Source organism: Suricata suricatta, chromosome 17, assembly GCF_006229205.1.
Source record: "Suricata suricatta isolate VVHF042 chromosome 17, meerkat_22Aug2017_6uvM2_HiC, whole genome shotgun sequence".
In the NCBI taxonomy this organism is placed as follows: Eukaryota; Metazoa; Chordata; class Mammalia; order Carnivora; family Herpestidae; genus Suricata; species Suricata suricatta.
Window position 1 is genome coordinate 31,958,227 of NC_043716.1, and position 19,180 is coordinate 31,977,406.

The 19,180-nt window shown below is 44.4% G+C and overlaps 1 protein-coding gene and 1 long non-coding RNA gene across 5 annotated transcripts in view; one reads left to right on the forward strand and one right to left on the reverse strand.

Annotated features, from left to right (window-relative positions):
* CA10 (carbonic anhydrase 10) overlaps positions 1–19,180 on the forward strand; it is a 484,381-nt gene that overhangs the window by 27,996 nt on the left and 437,205 nt on the right. The window lies entirely within an intron of this gene.
* LOC115282632 lies at positions 3,333–5,184 on the reverse strand. The gene is made up of 2 exons (XR_003904711.1): positions 5,086–5,184; positions 3,333–3,614 (listed from the first exon to the last, which is right to left on the reverse strand). It is a non-coding gene; the product is annotated as an uncharacterized LOC115282632 (long non-coding RNA).

Consider the following 19,180-nt stretch of genomic DNA (forward strand, 5'->3'; position numbering starts at 1 on the left):
CCTCTTGTCATGCTTAGTGCTTCTCTAGCCAGACCAGCTCTTGATAGCAGATTCCTCTGGGTCCACTTTCTCCAAAGCTTTCACGGCTCTTGTGGGCAAATCTTGTTCCGGTGTGAGCTCTTCCACCGCAAGTGCACAATGACCAGTTGAGTGATGTGCAGTTGAGTCCTGAAATGATTGTAAAGTGGACTTAGGGACACTGAAAGGGCAGCTAGTATCAAACTGTATACCAGGTAGCCAATGAGTATTCATTGTGCAGTATTTCTGCTTTTGGTACTATCCTGGGATTGCACAAAAGAGGAGGTTTCAGTACTTAAGCCCACAGACTCTAGAACCAGATCGCTTAGACTTGAAAACCACAGATACCACGTTCATATCCCTCTGACCTTGAGCAAGTTACTTACTCTCTCTATGCCTCAGTATTCTCATCTGTGTTAAATTTAACTTCTCTTTAAATTCTCATTTAGTGTTAAGTAAATATTTGCTCTATTGATGATGATGATGATTATGGAGAATATGGCAATGTGGTACCTATTCCAAGAAACTTTCTGGTCTATTAGGGCAGGCCTCAGATCGCGTGAAACAAAATGAGATAACATATAATTAAATATTAATTTGGAAAATGGATATCAGATGTCTGAGGTTCTTTTTTTTTATGTTTTTTTCTAAAATTTATTTTTGAGAGTCAGAGAGAGACAGCGTGAGTAGGGGAAGGTCAGAGAGAGGGGGAGACACAGAATCCAAAGCAGGCTCCAGGCTCTGAGCTAGCTGTTAGCACAGAACCCGATGCGGGGCTCAAACCCATGAATCGTGAGATCATGACCTGAGCCGAAGCCAGAAGCCAGACACTTAACCAACTGAGCCACCCAGGCACCCCTAATGAGGTTCTTAATAATTATTGGGAAAAGCAATAGGGAGGAAGAACTTGACCATGGCTTTTGGGTTGAGTAGGCTGAAGAGAGGCAGAGGGGAAAGTGGTGGTCTGGGCATACTGAAATGAGGGCTGCTCCCTTCAAGCACTGATGGTCCTTGTTTGTTATTGTCTATGGGTCACAATTCTATCCCTGTGAACAAAGCCCAGGTTTCTGGGTCAAGCTGAAGTGTGGGGGGCTTGCATTAGTCATGGAATAGAATGTGATTCCCCCTTGCGTAGCAGAGCACAGAATGGAAGGCAATTCAAGAGCTAGTGTTCAGTGGTGGAGCTGGCCTGGACAGCCCAATCACACTTCCATTCAGCACCTGAGTTGGAAGACAAAATAAAGGCATGACCTAAAAGATTGGAAATTTGGGATAACTGCTAGAGCAAGAGCACTTGGAATGAAAGATGGACAACAGCACATAGAGATGAGGAGCAACAAGCTGCAGAAAGCTGCAATTGATAAATTAAGGCAAATAAATCCCAATTAAGGCATCAGATAAATTAACTCTAATTAAGCCAGAAGGTCCTGCGTCAATGGAGTCCTAGGAGAATGGGCCAGAAGGCAAATGGTTCCTAATGACAGAGAAGACATTAGAAGAGATCCAGGTCTAGAGGTTTTGATATGGGAATCAGCCCTAGGACAGGTACACCGTAGGAGACCCATGAAGGCCATGGTCAGATTCAGCATGAGGGGCATTCAGTGATAGGGATTGTACAGGAAGAAATGTTATATGAGATTGAATAGTATGTCTTCCATTTAAAATATTAAGTGTCTGCAGTGTTTCCTGAAACATTGGTGGAGACAGAGGTGACTCAGTCATGCATCTTTCTTTCGAGAAGCTAATAGTCGAAAAGATAAGATAAATACTGTTGACGAATAACTAACACGAGGCAGAAAGCAGCGGCTGACATAAGGGAGGCGGAGATGGAGAGCCTTAGCGGGGAGTGATTGTTTGCCGTGGAGCCTGGTGGCTCAGCCTCAGAGCCCACGTTGGATCCACCTAGCCTGGGTCCAGGTTTCTGCGTTATGTGATACATGTATCTGGGCAATAGTACATGTGACCTCTCTGACTGTACCCTCATCTGTGAACCATGGATCGGAAGGTACCTATATAACGGAACTATCTTGAGGATCAACTGACATAGTGCATGCAAACTGTGTGTCAATAAATGATAGTTGCTGTTAATTCCAGTGGTTTTGTCCTTAGGGTTATGTCCAAGGGGAATAGAAAGCCACAGGATATCTGATACCAGAGATCTAAGGTCAGCAGAAGGTGGAATAAAAGGACAAAGTAACAAAACGGAGAAATCAACCTTAGTGTAATAGAAGAGAAAGAATTGTTGCTGGGCTCAGCCCCTTCCCTTCCGCTGCTTCAGGATTTACCTGCTGAATGTTTGTATGTAACTCCCAGAGGGCTAGAGAGCACCAGCTTCTCCTTTCCCACCCACTTCCTCCCTAAACAGCCCAGTAATGCCCCCTATTGGGAGTGGAGCAGGCTGGTGAGAGTGTAAATGGAGAGTCCATTATTTGAAAGCAAGTCTGCAGCATCTGCTAAAATGTAAATGAAGAAAAAAGGTGACTGTCCCGGAAGCCATTGGTTCACCTCTCCGTGAATGTCCTGAGGTGGTATGCACACACAGGTCCGCCTCCCCATGGACGTCCTGATGCAGTATGCACACATGAGCACTGGGAAGCAACATACCAGATATTCCGGGTTGCATAGTGTGAGCTGACAGCCCAAATATCCATCCACAGGGAATGAGATTCAACTCTGATAAACTAAGATAAACCATGGTGGAACCACAGTGTATTATCGACAGCTGTGCAAAAGTGCCTGGGTGGCAGGATCTCCAGGACACAGGTGAAGGGACCAAGTGGCTGGACCATAGGTGCTTTGTGCTATTCATATAAAAACCTGGTGTATATGTCTGCAAATACATGTTAAAGTTCTGCAATGGACACCCAGTGAAGTTATGATGGCAGAAGGGGAGAGAGAAGAGAAACCTAAGCCTTTTAAGTGCTGTCAGAATTCCTGGGAGGCGTATTCCCATTTTATTGTATAGTTGGAAACAAATAGCATGTAAGTGAAGTAAGGAAGCCTCAAGGGTCTACCTCGGTTTGTGTATCTTCACCTCACTCCTGTGCCCCTTTCAAAATGGTGGATGTCAGGATCTTCTTCTGCGGCAAATGCAGTGTAAAAAAAGCCTGGTTTAGTTTATTCTCATGCACTATCCCTTTTAAAGCTAGTAAAAAAAAAAAGTATGTTACCATTTTTTAAAAATTTTGCAAACAGTTGCAAAATTAAATTTGGCTCCTAAGTTTCATGGGGAATGATTTAATGTTCTCCCACACGTCATTGGCATGCACATATGTCCTAAATAAAAATGAGCCACACAGAAGTATAAATAACGCTTATGTGAGATGGACAGTCCCGTTTAGCTTGTTTTCCCAGACGAGCATGAAAATGCCCATTTTAAATTTACATTTAGACAGGAAAATTACCATTATCTCAATAGTATGAGGAAAAATAATAATTCTAGAGGCTGATGCCTTCGAGCAGCAAGCACATGACTTTTGCAACCACGCAGGCACGTTAACTCCACGTTCAGATGAAGAACTGAGCCGTCAGCCAGACATTCGTTCATTTTCAGAGATCGAAATGACTGATGCATTTCTTTGTGGTTCACATATTGGCTGTTGGAAAGGGTAAATAGAGACCACATTACATCAAAATTAATAATTATAATGGCATCTACTTGGTATGTTTTCAAAAACTGCATTCCTGTTTCTGCCTATCAGAACGTCATAGAAACCCTGATAGTTATTTAGAGCAAGTATTATTCACACCATCGTATAAACTATAACACTGAGCTTCAGAGACACTTAATAGGTTTGTCCAGGTTAGCACGGGCAGTATCCTAGCCACGCTTTTGCTATAGCACTTATCACTAACATGCACAACATTGTGTGTTTGTCTTTTTTGTTGTGATCTGGCTCCCCGACTAGAATGAAAATTTTACAGGGGCTTTGCCTTTTCTCTTCCTGGACGAGAACAGGAGTTCCTATTGCCTGGAATGGTGCTGAGCACAAAGATAGGAAGTGCTCTATAAATACCTATTGAATGAATGAATGAATGTGACCTGAGACTGAGCCAGCACCAAATTCAGTGTTCTTTACATCAAAACATTCACCCCAAAACCTTTTAGTGATGATTATAAAGATGGGGAGTCATTTCTAATAAGGAACATCAAGAAGGATCTGGTTATAGACTCTCTTCTGGGACAGACATGGGATACATCGAAGAAAAAATCAGGGGTGATATTGGGAGAATTGGTCAGAGAGCCCTTACCGTGGTGAGGAAGTAGCATAACGCAAGGCAGGGGGCTACCAATCCTGACTCTAGAGGGCTTCCTGGAGGAAGTGACATCTCGGCTGAAACTAACTGAGATTGAGTTGGAATTCTTCCAGCAAAGGGAAAGAGAAAGCAGAGAGGCTGCATGTGCAGAGGCCTGCAGGAGAGAGATCCAGTGATATGTACGCACAAACTGAAGGTTGCCCAGTGCGGTAGCGTGAGAGTGTGTGAAGTGCAGTAAGAGAAGGCTGAAGATGTAAGTAACAGCCAGATCACAGAGGGGCTTGGTAGGCCATGTGGAATGAAAGTTCAGCTTTATCCTGAGTGCCATGGAAGGCTGCTTCAGTGATACAGTGTGGCAGGTACAGAGCAGGGCAGGCCTCACCCACAAAGTTTAAGTCTTGCTAAGCAGGCTCTAGAAGGATGAGCAGGAGTTTGGCAAGTGAGCAGGCCAGGATAGATGCAGGGATCCTGCAAGGTGCGCATGACTGGGGCACTGAGTGAATAATGGGGAGTGGTGGGAGAGGGGCTGAGAAGTCAGTCCAAATTATGAGACTCTTGTAAATCATGTTTAAAGAATTACTATTTTATTCCATAGGCAGAGAAAGATATGGTGTTCTCTGGTATCTTCTGAACCTTTCTGTACGACTTGTTATGTCATTTCTTACGTTAGGCTCGAATCGACCACATACGGTTTACAAGGCTGAGGTTCTTGGGGATATAGCAGAATCCTGTACTCCTTTGAAAGGAAGTGGTAAAGGGTTTGCCTAGGGGAAAGAAAGCCTGGTTCTGAATCCTGGATATATCACTTACCGAGATCTGGGGCCAATGCACTTAACTTCTGTGACTCTCAGTTTTGCCATCCATAGAATGGGACCAGTGATCACTCTTGCTTTGCCAGCTTCATGGGATTGTTGTGAGGGCCAGCAAAAAAAAAAAAAAGTGTGTGTAAGAAATTGTCCAAGCTGGACTGAACTTTGTACCCAAGTTTGTAAAATCACCCCAAAATAAACACCAGAGGCTGCTACGGAGACCGAGTCACGCCTGCAAAAGCAAAGGGCCTTTATTACAAGCTTAAGCTGGGGCTCACAGTCTCCACCTGACCCGCTGGCCACGTGGAGAGAGCCCTGAACAAAGGCAGGGCAGGGCCTTTTATGCCTTTGGGAGGGGGAGTTACAGGAAATAATGACAGGTGTACAGTGATCCAATCCCTGCCCCCCATCAATACTGGCAGTTGTGGGAGCCAATCATAATAGTTAGAGTATTGACCAATCAGAGTGGGCCCAGGATGCCCCACGTGGGGCCTGACTAGGTCCGCCTCTAGAAAGGTCAAAGGTATCGGCCAGCCTCTCCCTATTGGGCGCCGCAGGAGTTGTCCCTCCTTAAGGTGCGCCCTTTCAGGAGAAGCCGGCGCCTTCCCCTTTAAGGACAGGGGAAGGCTGGATCGGACCTGCGGCTGGCGGGGGACCGCCCCCTAGCCGGTGCCCGGCTGCTGCCGGGTGCATTTCCACCTCGGCAGTGCTGCCAGTGCTCCGCGACCGGCTCCGGGAAGGCTGGGAAGGCCCGGTGGGGAAGGCCAGATCGGACCTGCGTCCTTACAAACTGTGTGGCGGAAGGTAGGGTGACATAGAGGAGGGTAAATGCAGACTAGAGGAGGTGAGCTTGGGTGTTGGAGAGCCAGGAAGGACAGGAAGGAGCCACACAGTCAAAAGGAAGAAATTAAGAGGGTGTGACAGGTGGGACAGTAGCCCAAACAAGAGACCAGAGAGACCAGGGGAAACAAAGGAAAGAGGAAGAGTCTGTGTGACAGGTCATTGGTTTGTTAGTCAGTAGGTGTGAATACATAGAGATGTTCCATACCGTCTCTTGATGATGGTTCTTGAGAAGATGCCTTTTTTTTAATGTTTATTTATTTTTGAGAGAGAGAGAAAGAGGGAGCAGGGGAGGGGCAGAGAGAGAGAAAGGTAGAGAGAATCCCAAGCAGGCTCTGCTCTGGCAGCACAGAGCTCCACATGGGGCTTGAACTCAAGAACTGTGAGATCATGACCTGACCAGAAATCAAGATGGAGCCACCCGAGTACCCCTACCAGAAACCCTTTTTAAAAAGGGGCCCAAGGCTGTGCCTCCATGGAAGGCCTGTGATGGCACACTTCTCCAATCCCGATGCCTCTCGAGATGCATTCATATGTTAAAACAGTGAAATGAAATAAAAACTCATTCGTTTATTCAGTACTTATTGACTCTGGCCTGGGAGAGAGGACTCTGCCAGATACTGGATCACAGGGATGGACTCAGGGAGTTTACAGTCTAGCAGGTCATCTTGAAAAGCATCCAGAAATGTCATTTTCGTAAGGAAAGATACCAAGCTTCAGTCAACAGCTTTTAGCCGTGCTTACCATATTTTCATGAGCCCTCTATTCATGAATACTTGCTCAGAAATTTATTATTTTAGCAGCAATCTTCCCCTATCACTGATTTGTTTTCAATATAACAAGTGTTTCTTCCTTGAGAGTCCTCAGGCCCCAAGAAAACCAGGAATTTGTAATGAGGTCTGGATTCTTTTTCACCTCTTAAATAGAAACACAACATGATTTTTAAACAAATGATTTGTAATCCTATTACTGGAACACCAAACTGGTTTTCTTCTTACATGTTATCTTTTTATGAACCTAAGTGAAAACGTAGCACACATACCAGTTTTTATGTCACTCCTTTTAATTAATAGTAACCATTTTTGAGAATTCCCCAAATTTTGAAATATCTCAGAAAAAGTTTGACATCCTTAAGGAAGCCACCACAGGCTAACCTGAAGGTCAGGTATTTCTGCCTTCGGTCAGCTTGGCAAGCACAGACTGCCTTCCACCCATCAGAAGATGAGATTGGCATCTATAGACATCTTGGCCTATTAAAATAGTGGACAGAGGTATTAACAATGTATTAATAAATATTTAGGAAAATAGACCATTTTTTAAAACCCCAGTCTTGGTTAGGGGTGGGGAGAAATAATGTTTTTGGTGGTGCAAAGACCATATTCCTGATGAAAAAGGACTTGGCAGGGGTGCCTGGGTGGCTCAGTCGGTTAAGCATCCGACTCTTGGTTTTGGCTCAGGTCATGATCTCACAGTTCGTGAGATTGAGCCCCGCACACGGCTCTGTGCCGACAGTGCTGGGCTTGCTTGGGATTCTCTCGGTCTTTCTCTCTCTCCCTCTCTTTCTCTCTCTCTCTCTGCCCCTCCCCTACTTGTGCTCGCTCTCTCTCTCTCTCTCTCTCTCTCATAACAAAGGTTGAAAAAACTAAACAGGACTTTACAAAACAAGACCCATCATGTACCAGAAATGGGTAAATTAATGTTAAATTTGGAGGCTAGCCAATAATAATCTCTCTTGAATAAAATCCATGGAATTTGAACCCCAGGGGAATGTTTAACCTGTGTAATAATGCTGAAGTAGGAACTGACTTCTATGCCACTGTACTAACTCTGGGGCCTCTGTCTTTGTTTTTCTGTTTTAAACTTTTTAACGAAGTGGGTCATAGTGCTCCAGAAGGCTGTATAAGAAGCCGGTACCCTTGCCTTTCCTAGCGATACCAGAATTCTCAATAATTTGGGGAAGGTCTGGGATGAGGGTAAGCTAAGTGAGTCACTAGTCTTGGGGGCACATCGAAGCGGGGAGGTACCAAAACCACAGAAATCAAGACAAGTTCTACCCTAATGAAATCTTTTTAAGAAATCAAAATTGGCACAGGGGGAAACAAAACCCACTCTGGATGAAACAATCCAAATTTTTAATAAAGACAGGATCAGCATTACCAATTTTTCCTTTTGTCTTAGGCTGTGAAGATGGTTCATGATGGCACTGCTGAATTTTGTTCTTATTTAAAATTTGGATATTATGTTCACAGCGGATTTTTTGCATTAACTTTGATTTTCAAAAATATTGCGTTGAAATACTATTCAGCTCAGGGGCCGAGTCCTCCTCACCTGCCTCACTCCGTCACCCTAGTCAGCCCCCACCATCTGTGAGGTTCTTCATACAGATTTGACTTGGCAGTGCGCTGGCTGGTGTTTTAACTTTTTCTTACTCTTCTCCCTGTCCAAGCCTTCTTAACGCCTACTTGGGTAGTTCTGATTGAAGGGTGCAAAAAGTGGTATTTGCTATGGAATAAAATGTAGTAGGAAGTATATTTGTGGAAGAGATTTCAGCCTGCAGATCCCAGTGCTGGGACAGTAATTGTTGCATCCTGAGACATGCGCCAGAGGTCAGGGGGGAGTGAGAAGGTCACGGCTCTCCGTGACCAGCTTTTTGCCTGCAGGCTCCTGGAGGCCGTTGGACAGGAGGGCAGCACAGGCGGGAGTGCTGCCAGGGAAACACAACTTGGACTCTGAGTTCTGAGCTGCCAATTGTGGTAGACCTGGTCCGTAACAGTGACTGGAAACCAATACCTGCCATTTTATTTTGCCTGGACGTACTGTGTGTGTGTGTGTGTGTGTGTGTATGTGTGTGTGTGTAACGTAGCCCATAGGCCCTCAGTGTCTCCCCTTGATGTGATTGCTGGAGGATGCCTACCAAGAGGCAAGTCTTCTTCCTTCTCCATGAAGATCTCTTTCTAGAGAGAATTGTGCAATGGGTTCATGGCATCACATACCTAAGCTCTGTAGAGTGAGTTAGATAAGAGCTACTCGGCAACTTTGTTGTGTATGCACGCTGTGGGTTGGGCTTTAGTTTATATTTGTAGCAGCAGTGTATTCTAGAGGCAATGTCCCCTATCACTTGTATCTTCTACCCGTGATAATGCCCAGGAATAGATTTGCCGATAATAGCGGAATTGAGAGGAGCTCTGAATGTCTTCCTTGTCCTCTCATGTCATCACACCAATTGAACAAGAGGTAATGTGGAGAAGGTGAATCCCCTGAGAGTTCCTGGAAGAAACTCAGTGCCTTTGCCATAATGTCTGCAGAACAGTTGATGACCCGGCCTTTTGAGAAAACCTGATGTAAGGGAAAGCTAACAGTACTTGAGTGGACTAGGTGCCAAACCACAAATGCAAAATGTTGAAGCCAGTCAGATTCTTGGAGGCAACGCAGGTGTTGGGGGAAGGTCTAAACAGGACAGTGTAAGGTACCCAGGTAGACATGCAGTCATCACTCGAGCGGCCCTGCCATAGACAGGATCCCAGGAGCGGGCAGTGCACAGCATTGGAGGGACCCAGCGGCAGGAGGGGGCTGGGATGTAAGACTGCATCGGGTCTCAGAATGACTGACCTGGGTCAACACAAAGGGCACCAAACAGAGAAAATGGGGTGCTTTGAACTCAGGATCTAATAAGTGGAATGAGAAAGTTAGAATCAAGTTACTAAAATTAAGCCTTCTGGGTGGAACCAGTGTTGGAAAGATACACACGGGACCAGAAGGAGGGCTACCAAATAAACTCTGACTTGATATGACCCTTTTGTAGGGCCTGTGTTTGTCTCAGAGAAGGAGGGAGGGCTGCCCGTTGGCTGGCAGATTAAGTAACAAGGACAGTAACAGGATGGTGGCTTATCTTATTAGGGTCTCTGTACTAGGGATGGTTTAAAAGGCTCACATGGGGGTGTCTGGGTGGCTGGGTTGGTTGAGCGTTCAACTTCAGGTCATGATCTCACAGTTTGTGAGTTCGAGCCCCACAGCAGGCTCTGTACTGACAGCTCAGAGCCTGGAGTGTGCTTCAGATTCTGTGTGTGTGTGTGTGTCTCTCTCTCTCTGCCCCTCCCCTGCTTGTGCTCTGTCCCTCTCAAGAACAAACAAACATTAAAAAAAATTAAGATAAAATAAAGTAAAATAAAAGGCTCACATATATGAATTCATTTGGCCCTAGTGACACACTGTGATTCAGTAGTGTTGTCCTCCCCATCGGAGTAAGCACCTTGCTCAAGATTAAAGTGGCAGACCCTGGACTCGAACTCTGATAAAAGCAGCTGCATTCTTCACCACTGTGCTATAGAGTTTATGTGAGCACATCATCGAAGCACCAAGTTACTACTTCAGTGGTTCAAAAGGAACAGAGATGAGTGTGTGGTTAAACAGGAATTTGGTGACCCATCTGGGAATAAACACCTTTCCCAAACCAGGAAATAAGGATGCCTACTGTGAATTAGTTCATGTGATAGAGAAGCTTCATCCATGAGCCTTGCTCACAGGTTTCAGCTTGGTCTTTCTAGAACATTCTAGAATTGAGCTACACATGCTTATTCTTGCTGACTCTGGGGAGGCGCTCCCCTGAATTCTGCCATGTTTCTTCAGCTTTGGGGTCTTCTGACAGTGTGCAGGACCCCATCACATCCCCTCTCCCCTTAAGCCCCTTCATACAATGCATCCTGATTTCTGTCTGCACCATTTGGCCCAACATATGCCAAAAACATTACAATGGAAGTTAGGAAACGGTGTTCAGTGGCTGGTTCACACACATTGTTAGCCAGGGAAGCTGGTTAATTAATGTTCATTTTAAACTAAAACACCTTAAATTACTCACTTGAAATGTAAATACCTATTTAACTTTGGCATTTCATCTTCTTTGAGTGGGAGGAAGTAGGAGGGCCATTCTCTCCCGTTTTGGATAACAAATTCACATGTCATGTGGGTCTTAGTCTCTTCTGAAATTTCTATAATGCTCGCTATCTAAAGAGAGCATTTAGCAACGCACTCCTTATTACGTGGCAATATCTTTTCTGTTGTTGTCTTGTAGCATCATTGAACTTGTTAATCACTGTTTAGCTTTTCACGGGCTTGTCTGTCTTCCCAAAGGTAGTATTTAACTCCCTAGGACAGGAATTAAACCTCATGGGTTTTTCCTGCAGTCCCCAGAGCAGTACCTCACACATATGGGTATCAGTGTAATTGTTTTGCTCACAGCACTGATCTTTTTTTATTATTGAACACTGCCAGAAGGAGAGGGAGAAAGAAAATGAATGAGAGAGAGAGAGAGAGAGAGAGAGAGAGAGATCGAAGAAGGGCGGGAGAGAGAAAAAGAGAGGGAGGAGTCACGTTCGCATCCATCTGTGTTTTGCAAGGAGATGCGTTATTCACAACTGACACTAAGTGTACCTGCTCCTTTGCATTCCTGCTTTACAGAGGCTGGACCCTTTGTGCATCCTGAGCAGCTAATCTGTACATGCTAGTAAACTCTCTTGGGAATTGGGGGTTGGTGTTTTAAGCCATAGTCCCTTCATTATACAATATCTTTAGAGCCCCTGACTGATTTTAAGGGTGAGAAGAGAGACTGTTAGTTGGGAAAGCAAACTGTTATTTTATCAGTTGTCAGACCGGTGATTGAATATTTTAGTAGCAGACAGAGGAAGGTAGTTTCAAATCTCTGCGTGAGCTTTGGACTGGATGCCTCTTATGGAAAGAAACTGAAGAAAGGGAAAAAAACTATTTCCTGTCTGAATGGCTGTTATGGAATACCTAGAGGCTGATCCATTTACATTCATAGTAAGTGATGTCTGAAAGAAATCCCAAATTTCTGCATGAGGAAAGGAAGCAAGTTAGGTGATCTTTTTGGCAGAAGAGCCAATGAGATACATGGGGAGAAGGAGGAGGTTTGATCTTGCTGTTTATAATAACAACGGCTAACAGGGATTCATTAGTATATGCCAGACCCTGTTGTAGGTGTCTTGAGTATTTTAATTAATTCAATCTTTGTATCAACGCTATGTGGTAGGTAGTGTTCATTTCCTCATTTTGAAACTAAGGAACTTTCTTAAGGTAACACAGTGAATAAATGATAGAGCCGGTGTTTAATCCCAAGAAGTCTGACTGTAGAGCAAGGGTTCAGCAAACATTTTCTGGAAAGGGCCAAATAGTGAATATACTTTTGGCCTTGTGGGCCAAGAGAGTCTCACCTCCTTAACCCTTCTGTTGTAGAGTAAAAACAGTCATAGAAAATACATAAATGAATGGGCATCGCTGTATTCCAATAAAGCTGTATTTACAAAACCAGACAAAGGGCCAAATTTGGCCAGTAGTTTGCCAGCCCCTACTCTAGAGCTCAACTGGTTGCCTTTCCAGAGTCTGCCTACCCCGCATTTTTTCCCATTACTATGACTTTACATGTATATGTAACTGAGAGATTAATTCTTTTCTGAATTATCTGTGCCAAATAGTGGGTGTTGTAATTTTTCCCTTTTTCTTCCTTTTCTCAAATACCTTGTGGTCCTGACAACGACAGTGAAATCTAGTGAATCAGAGGAGTAGGTCTAGTTGTTTCTCAAACTCGACATTTGGCTGTTGGGTACTCATTTCCTTGAGGTCATGATGGTGATGATTGTCTCTAGAATCCCCATTCCCTTTCCATATGATATCCAGGTTCACTGCTAAGGTTCTTCTAGCACCTGCTAGGACTTAGTTTCTGAATTCAATTTGATCCCTACCAATAAAGAGAGTATCAGATGAAAGTGTAAGAAGAGAGCTGGTCACTCAACCTGGTTGGGCTCCTTTTCATTTGTCCCCAGTCACTGGAACAGAAGCAAAATCTCTGCCAGGGGCTGATTGATTCAGTAAGAAATGTGGGGTGAGGGGATTTCGAGGGTATTGAACATAAGGTTGATTGTTAAAGAATTAATATAATACTAATAACTGACCTTTTGAACACCTCACAGATTACAAAATGCTTCCCCCCTCCACTCCTATCAGTGACCAGCCCAGCTCTGCCCTCCCCTCCCCTCCACTCCCTGGGTGTCTGGGGGGTTGTTTTTATGGTGTTTTAGAGTGTAAGGCTGCGGATACAATCTAATCTGAGCAGGTAGTGGGACCTGAGCACATTACTTATTCATGCCTTTGCTGATGGAGTTGGAAATCCAGGCATGACATTAGCAGATCCAGAGGCAGTGCCTTCACATCTTCTATCTCTTTAAATCTGGGTCCTTACATGTCAAGGAGAAGAAAAAGTGCATGATTTAAAAATGCATCTGTCACTTACGTGCTTGGAAACATGTCACAGTGAGTGGTGAAACATTATTAATTCCTTTTGCCTTCGAAGAATAATTCATGCACTTACAAGCATAATCTGCATCACAATGAAATATTTGGATATAAGCATAGGTGTAATTAACACCAGAAAAAAAAAAAACCCTGAAACAAGTAAAGCAAGGAAATTCGCAGTTGTGTTAGCTTCAGACATAATCAGTGTGCCAAGGAACTTAGGGACCTGCTGCAGACTTGCATAGTCTTGGTAGTTATGAAGGCGAGCGAAGGGGAAGATGTGTGAGAGCTGCCGCCACAGCTCTTGGGCCCGTGCATGAGGCTTGAGCAACTGGCGCTGGGTTGGCGTGCTCTCCATCGTTTGGAGCCTTTCATTTAATTTAGTGCAATAACCATTTATTGAGTCCCTGTCATATCAAAGGCACAGATCTAGACATGGGATGATATAAATTGATAATAATAGTGTAGTGGGTGCTGTTGGTGCCCTGCCCAGATTTCTGTAACACAGTTGGTGTGGATATTGGCTGCTGTCAGCCCACAGGTGCCCTCTTCTCCAGAGAATTGTCCTCGGCCAGATAGGAGCTGCCTGGCCCTGGAGAAGAGGATCTGACTTCCTCTGCCCTCAAGCAGACAGCCCACAGCCAATGGCTGACGTGACTTGGATGCGGGGAGGTTACAAAGCACTGGATCCAAGTTGCTTTGGATTGGATCCCAGTTGGATCCAAGTCTTTGGTGCAGTTTATGTTCCAGAGCTCCCCCTGAGAGCAGGCTGAAGCTAGATTTCGGCAAAGCTTCTCTTCCTGCTCTCTCTTGCTTTCCCTTCTTCCTGAGACCTCTCCTTCAATGAAATCATATCCCCCATCCCAGATTTTTCCTCCAGGGAGCCTAACCCACAGCACAGTGCATTGCCTCAGTTACTAGGGACCAGGCATTGCCTAGGCAATTCGCATGCATTAGCTCATTTGATCTTTACAATGACCATTTTGCTGTTGGAATTGAGGCTGAAAGAGGCTAATTAAGGGCTCCAGGTTCCTCAGTTAGCAGAACCAGCTTCCTGGACAGGCCTGTCAGATTCCATAGACCTCGCTGAATCTGACTGCCTGTGTAGGGTAAGAGGCATGACCGTGCATGTTTTCTACACACAGGAGCCTGAGTTCAATAGGCAGAGAAAGCAAGTGTAGAAATATTATCGGAGAGATGCAAGAAAGGTTAGGGGGATTCAGAGGAGAGAGCGCTCATATCCAGATGAAAAGTATGACTGTTTGTAGAGATTTTGTCACATGCTTACACAGAGATCATGCTCAGGTCTCAAAGTTTCCAGCTGGACTCACACTGGTGTCGGGTATATTTTAGGCTGTGTACTTGCAGAATAGTCATGTGGTGAGATTGGGAAAGAATGAACCCACAGTTACGCTGTATGAGCTCCTACGTAAGCCTGTTGCAGATAAATCTGTGAACATGACATCAAAGGAGACATGGGGTGTGTTACCTCCTGATTCCAGAGACAACAGAAAGAAGGTGTCAGTTTTTTAATACATCAGCAGAGGACCCCTCTTTGATGCGCCTGTCTCTGACATTGGCCACCTAACAGTCATGAAACATGCCTTCAGTGGTCCTATTCCAGCCGTTTAGACCACTAGCCTGGCATGGCAATAGTAGAGATGCAGAGAATGAGGAGATTTGGGACATATTTTGAACTAGAGCTGGTAGATTTTTTAAAGACTTGCTTGTGGGATTGGCTGTGATCTGAAGGAAACTCCTTCTCCATTATTTTCCACCCCCTTGGAACCATTAGCTGTCATTCTGTCCACAAGCGTCACGGAGAACAGCATTTAACATGTATTCATCTGCATAGCTTGTTCCCCAACCAGGCAGTTAACTCGGAAGGGAAGCCGTGTTTCCCACTCAGTGCTTTTTTAGGTGCTCAGTCAATGTTCAGGGTGATCTTCACATTGAAGAGAACTCTTGGAGACATCAGTGCAAAAGACTTCCTCTCCCAGCTCTGCGACTCTGGTTTTGCCCTTGGTAATCCCCTTGGAATGACTTGCGTATTGTCCTAAATAAATCTATTAGAGCATGATTGTAAGTATCTAAAGACTGTTCTTATCATTTGTTCGATTTGGTCTTTATAGGCGGGGTACACATGCTCTCCAGTTTCCTCTATGAAATGGGCATAAAATCTTCCTATCTGCCCTTCCAGGGTTGTTTTAAGAAGCAAGTGGAAATATGCATTTGAAAGTATTCAGTAGAATAAATGGCTAATTAGATGTAAGGAAGTGATGATTTTTGTTTTCAATTCTTGAAACTTGGGGAGTTTTATCTAGGCTAGATCACTGCTAGGTTGATCAATTTTATGCTGATTTAGGTGGTCTTTTCTGTTCTCTTCATGGTAGAAAAAGACCTTCTTCCACCATTGCCTCACTGACTTTCTTAAATGCTCTCAGTGTTTGTTTCAAGGATGGAGAATCGCACCACGCTCACTTTCTCTGAGCAACGGTCTCCTCTGAATGGTGGCTGGGGGCTGAGGAGTCCAGCATGAAGCGAGGGACGCAAAAGGTTGCTTGCCGACCCCATTTCAGGTCCGCTTTGTAGAGGGACGGAGTCCAGTTGTTTTTTTTTTCAAATGTCTCCAAGAACTCAGAAGTGGCTGTTCTTCCTTGGACTTGAAGGATCTCTTCATGTCATGTTTTCAGTTTATGAACACCTGCATCTAGAGTCTAGCGTCTGAATTTTTTTCCGTCCCCTGTCTTCTGTACAATAAAATGTTAGGGTCTATTCAGACTGTTCATGTAGAGACAGTTTAGGTGACAGGTGTAAGTGTGTCTTTAAGGGATTAACCCTGTATTTTCTAGAGAATATTCATAGGGGGAAAAACCCCACAGAAACAAAAACATAAAGGGATTTAACTGAAATTATCCTTCTGGGAATTTCTCCTAGTCATTTATATGTGGTTAAGCTTAGTATGACTTGTTAATAACATGTCAGAATTTAAAGGAACCCTAGAGATTTCATATTCTCTCTCTCTCTCTCTTATTTTATGCCGAGAGTAAACCATTAGAATAAGGACTAGACCTCAGGACATGTGTGTGCCGTCTATACCACAGCAGTTGGAGAGACTCAAAAGGAACCTTAGGCTTGTCTTACCTCAACCTGCTCCTTTCACAGATGAGAAGACTGATTTCTATGAACACAGGTCTCCTGGCTGCTGGCCATGTTTCTTCATTAATCAAGCAACATATGATATCAGATCATCTTTCAAGAAGCAGAATATTCAAAAATAAGGTGGACAGTTTGGGGTTTAGTGTAGCTGGGTCTCTTGACTATACTCATAATCGACCATTAGAAAGTATTTTGCAGTTTAAAAGCCCAGTACTTTCTAAAGATAGCTGTCTTTTTTTTGTAGGACCTGGTCAAAAACAGGAGTGCGCTCCATCTTATGGCCAGTAGAGGGCGATCAAGTTAATACAATCTTTCTGAGCTGGTGCGCTTTCAATTAATGTACAGATATGAATAAATAAAACAACCAAGTTAGCCTAAATGTTTTAAAACAAACCCTTCGATCAATATCCACTAAATGGGGGAATCGCATTCTGCTTTATATACTGCTGTCATTCACCAAGAAGTATTACAGACTTATAGCACAGCCCGTAACAAGTCATTAACCGAGCCCCTGAAATCCAGGCGGCTTGTCCTCCATCACTGTCAGGGCCGTGGTGGCCGTCAGGTGGGAGACACAGGCATGGGACTTGCCATGTGTTTTTGTAACATAGGTAGAATTTTCATATTAACAACAGCACAAAGCTATACTCTGCCAGAGTGAGAGGACCTCTTATCAATTGTGATGGGGAGTAGCTCTTAATTCATTCTTCCTCCCTCCCTCTCCCTCCCTATTCAATTTTCAAGGACTCAGCGATAAACAAATCAGCAGTAGAGGAGTCCACCTCCCTGGCTCACTCCACAGGCAGCATAAATCAGGTCTGCTCTTGATTAGAGCTGTGGGCAGGTCAGCAGCCCTTGGAGACAAAATGAATGGCCCATGGTCAGTGAGGTTTTCACAATACTGGGACATGGGCAAGATCAGCGTGAGGTGAAGGCAAATACACATTCCCTGGTCATTCATTCATGCATATGTTTGGGAAACATGCGCTGAACTCCTGATACCTATCAGCCACTGTGCTAAAATCTGGAGAAACAAATATGAGTGAGACACTTGGCTTCGTTTAGGAGCCACGTTGGACCATGAATAATAATTGTATTGAAAATGCTAAAGGAGGAGTGCCTGGGTGGCTCAGTTGGTTGAGCATCCGACTTTGGCCCAGGGCATGATCTCATGGTTTGTGGGTTTGAGCCCTACGTCAGGCTCTGTGTTGACAGCTCAGAGGAGCCTGGAGTCTGTTTCATATTCTGTGTGTGTGTCTCTCTCTGCCCCCCTTTCCTGCTTACATTCTTCCTCTGTCTCTGTCTCTCAAAATTAAATAAACATTTAAAAATTTAAAAAAATTTAAAATGCTAGAGGAATATCACCTTTTATTGAAGTTCTATGTGTAGTTGTAACATCTGAAATTTATTGATCATTTACTATTGTACCAGGCCTCTGCTGAACACTTCACATGCAATATTTCATTGAATCTTCATGATGTGTTTAGTCTATAGATGCTGTTAGTGATTTCTAGATTCACAGGAGGTTAGGTAACTGGCTCAAGATTATGTCATTTATTAATCTATCTTTTTTTGTTTATTTTTGATATAGAGAGAGACAGAGCATGAGCAGGGGAGGGAGAGAGAGAGGGGGAGACATAGAATTCAAAGTAGGCTGTCAAGGCTGTCAGCACAGAGCCTGACTCAGGGTTCAAACCCACAAACCATGAGATCATGACCTGAGCCAAAGTCGGATGCTTAACCGACTGAGCCACCACGTGCCCCTATCTACTTATTAATTAATTAGTTAATTAATTTTTGAGAGATTATAAGCAGGGGAGGGGCACAGAAGATCCAGTGCAGGCTCTGCGATGACAACTAGTTATGGGGCTCTAACTCACAAACCGTGAGATCACGACCTGAGGCTGATGTCAGACGCTCAGCCAACTGAGCCACACAGGTGTCCCCATTTACATATTTTATATATATGTACACACACACATTGCTTGCCCACAGTAAAAGTAAAATAAAGGCTTCAAATGCTAATAATATGCCAATAATAATAATAGCCAATACTTAATGAGACTTGCTATGTGCCACAAGTTATGCTAAGTGATTTAAATCTTGTTTAATTCCATAAACACTTTGGCTACTGTCGTTTTGTAGGTGAGGGTGTGGGTAAGTACCTTGCTCAAGGTAATACAGTAGCAAGTGCAAGGGTAAGGATTTGAACCGAGCCGGACTCCAGAGCTGGAGTGAGTGCCTACCAGGGCACCAGTGGATTTTCAGGTTGTAGTGATGAGTGTAAGAATCATCTGGGAGCGTAGTCTTTGATCCCATTCTAGTGATTTCACCCTAATCACCAATAAAAATCACCTGAAAAGCTTTTCCAGCTTACCCACGTGGCTCCACCCCAGGTCTTTTGAACCAGAATCCCTGGAGTGGGTCTGACGTGCAGCCAGGGGCGGGGGGGCGGGGGCTGAACTGCTCTCAGAGGTCTGACGTGAGGCTTGGGAACCTGGATTTTTTACCTTCACACCAGTGAGAAAAGTTTCCTAAGTAAGCGCTACTGTTAACTGACCTGAACTCTATCCAAACTGCTGGGAGAAGGGAAATGGTTGTCCTCAGTGCGGCACATGGTAGTTGAGACAGTGAGGTCCCCAGCAGGTCAGGACTAGAGCGAGGTGCCCAGTGTGCCGGATTTAACGAAGTGCACGCTGTCAGCACTGTGCGGGATTGGGGGCCTCCTTAAACTGTGCACCCCAGACACCACACTTGCCTCACATGAGTCCACCACCTTAGAGTGATTTGGAGAA